The sequence below is a fragment of the Pseudophryne corroboree genome, chromosome 1 (genome assembly GCF_028390025.1).
Source record: "Pseudophryne corroboree isolate aPseCor3 chromosome 1, aPseCor3.hap2, whole genome shotgun sequence".
NCBI classification, from domain to species: domain Eukaryota; kingdom Metazoa; phylum Chordata; class Amphibia; order Anura; family Myobatrachidae; genus Pseudophryne; species Pseudophryne corroboree.
This window is the reverse complement of record NC_086444.1, coordinates 207,942,655-207,945,853: the sequence shown is the minus strand read 5'-3', so window position 1 is coordinate 207,945,853 and position 3,199 is coordinate 207,942,655.

Below are 3,199 nucleotides of genomic sequence, written 5' to 3'. Positions count from 1 at the left end.
CCCTGGATACACAAAATGCTTACCTGCATATACCTATTGCCATATCACATTAGCAATATCTACGGTTTGCTATTGGCAACCTTCACTATCAATTCCAGGCTCTGCCATTTGAACTGGCCACGGCCCCTCAGATCTTCACCAAGGTTATGGCCATGATAACGGCTCATCTCCGTTGCCAGGGAGTCAGGATCCTGCTGTATCTAGACGACTTGCTGATTCTGGCAAACTCCCACTATGTCCTCCTCAGTCATCTACAACTGACGATAGACTTCCTACAAGCCCACGGGTGGCTCATCAACTGGAAGAAGTCCTCACTGGTCTCTGCTCGGAGCATGGTGCACCTGTGGGCACTGCTGAACACACACACAGTCAACAGCTGTTTCTGTCTCCAGAGATGGTCCTGAAACTTCAGGACAGGATCAGATACTTCCTCTCTCACCCAAGAGTGTCGATACCCTTGGCAATGCAAGTACTAGGCCTCATGGTGTCGGCGTTCGACATGGTAGAGTACGTTCAATTTCATTCCCGCCCCCTGCAGAGGTTAATCCTTTCCAAGTGGGATGGCCTACCTCATCGGATCAGGTCTCACATGATCTCCTTGACTCCGGAGGTTCGTCTGTCGCTGACCTGGTGGCTACAGGACCAGCAGTTGAGCAGGGGACGTCCATTCTGGATCCCCAACTCGGTCCTACTGACTACGGACACCAATCTGCGAGGAAGGGGCGTGGTGTTGGAGCAACACTCTTTTCAGGGTCGGTGGACCATGGAGGAATCACTCCTCCCGATAAACATTCTGAAATTGCGGGCAGTGTTCAATGCTTTGTCTCTCGCCTTGCCTCTGATACAGAACAGGCCTGTTCAAGTACGGTCAGACAACGCCACCACGGTGGCATACGTAAACCATCAAGGCAGCACTCGTAGCCGCATGGCAATGATGTAAGTGTCAAAAATCCTTCGTTGGGCGGAATGCCATCTGCCAGCAATATCGTCAGTGTTCATTCCGGGGAGTCCACAACTGGGAAGCAGATTTCCTCAGTCATCAGGACGTGCATGCTGGAGAGTGGAGTTTTCATCAGGAAGTCTTTCAACTCCTTGTGGAGAAGTGGGGCCTACCAGATGTAGACCTGATGGCGTCTCGACACAATCACAAAGTTCCGGTCTTCGGATCAAGAACCAGGGATCCTCAAGCAGCGTTCGTGGACGCACTGGCAATTCCATGGAACTTTCGGCTTCCATATGTGTTTCCTCCATAGTCACTCCTGCCCGGGGTACTGCGGAAGTTCAAACAATAAGGAGGAATACTACTTCTAGTCGCTCCAGCGTGGCCAAGACGGATTGGTTCTCAGACCTGCAGGGTCTATCGATAGATCGTCTTCTTCTACTTCCTAAACGCCCAGACCTCCTCATTCAGGGCCCTTGTGTCTACCCGGACTTGGCCAGACTGGCTTTGATGGCGTGGCTCTTAAAGCTTCACTCCTAAGGACCAAAGGACTCTCCGAGGCAGTTATCCAAACTATGCTGAAGGCCCGCAAACCGGCATCTGCACGGATTTATTACAGGGTCTGAAATTCTTACTTCACCTGGTGTGCTGCTAAGAATTACGATGCTTACAAATTCAGTACTTCCAGACTTCTGGCTTTTCTACAACAAGGCCTGGACTTAGGCCTTCGTCTGGCCTCCCTCAAGGTTCATATCTCTGCCTTTTGGGCGTGGTTTCAGAGAAAACTTGCGTCTATTCCTGACGTTCATACTTTCACTCAGGGTGTTTTACGGATTCAGCCTCCCTATGTCCCTCCTCTGGCTCCATGGGATTGTCTGTTGTCCAAAATGCCCTGCAAGAGTCTCCATTTGAACCTCTTGAGTCAGTTGACCTTAAATGGCTCATGGTCAAGGTCCTGTTCCTACTGGCTATTGCCTCTGCCAGGAGGTTGTCTGACTTGGGTGCTTTGTCCTGTCGTCCACCCTTTCTGAATTTTCACCATGACCGGGCAGTTCTTAGAACTCAACCTGGTTATCTACCTAAGGTGGTGTCATCTATCCATCTTAACTAAGAGATTGTTGTTCCGGCTTTTATCTCTTCTCGTTTGTCCTCCAAAGAGCGGTCTTTGGATGTGGTACGGGTTCTCCGTATTTACATGGAAAGCACTGCCTCTATTAGGAGGTCAGATACTCTTTTTGTACTTTTTGGTTTTCACAAACGTGGCTGGCCTGCGAACAAGCAAACATTGGCCAGATGGATAAAAATGGTGATTGCACAAGCATATGTACAGGATGGTCTTCCAGCTCCTGCTGCTATTAAAGCCCATTCTACTTGGTCTGTTGGACATTCTTGGGTGGCCTGCCAAGGAGTGTCCGCTGAACAATTGTGCAAGGCAGCTACATGGTCCTTAGTGAACACATTCATTAGGTTCTATGCCTTTGATACTTTTGCCTCCCAGGATGCTTCCTTTGGACGCCGAGTTCTCATACCCGCTACGGCGCATCTTCGCCCATGAGGAACTGCTTTAGGACATCCCAGATGTTTTCTCTGTGGAAAACAATGTACCCTGCTGCAGAAAAGGAGATTTATAGTAGACTTACCATTGTTAAATCTTTTTCTGCGAGGTACAGTGGTTCCACAGGGCACCCAACCTAATGCACTTAGCTTCTATGGGATTGAATGGCATTAGCCGCTAGTCCCTTCTCCTGTCGTGAGAACTTGGTTCTAGGTGACTAACATCTACCTTCTCTTTTACCTGCTCCTGCATTGGACTGGTAAATGAAACTGAGCTCACAGTGCCTGGAGTCGGGGTTATAGAGGAGGCCCCAATGCATCCTGGGACAGTCTAAAGCTTTAGCCTGTTGGTGCCTGGATCAAGATCCATCTCTACACCCCGATGTTTTCCCTGTGGAATCAATGTTCCTCGCAGAAAGAGATTTAACAATGGTAAGTCTACCATAAATCTCCTTTTGTGGCAATTAAGATTCACTAGAACGCCACACAGGGACAGGGGCCAAGAAAGAAAACATTAGCAATCACTTTGCTTCTCTTTGAGGACGCAACACCACTACTGTACAGGCACGGTATGTTGATCACACATGTATGGCGGCCATTGCTGGTAAGAACTCCTACAGAACCCTATTCTGGTAATTTGCATGGAATATAGCCCATAGGCAACAGCGCTTAACAAACACCATCTAAAGAGGGCATTGACTGTCA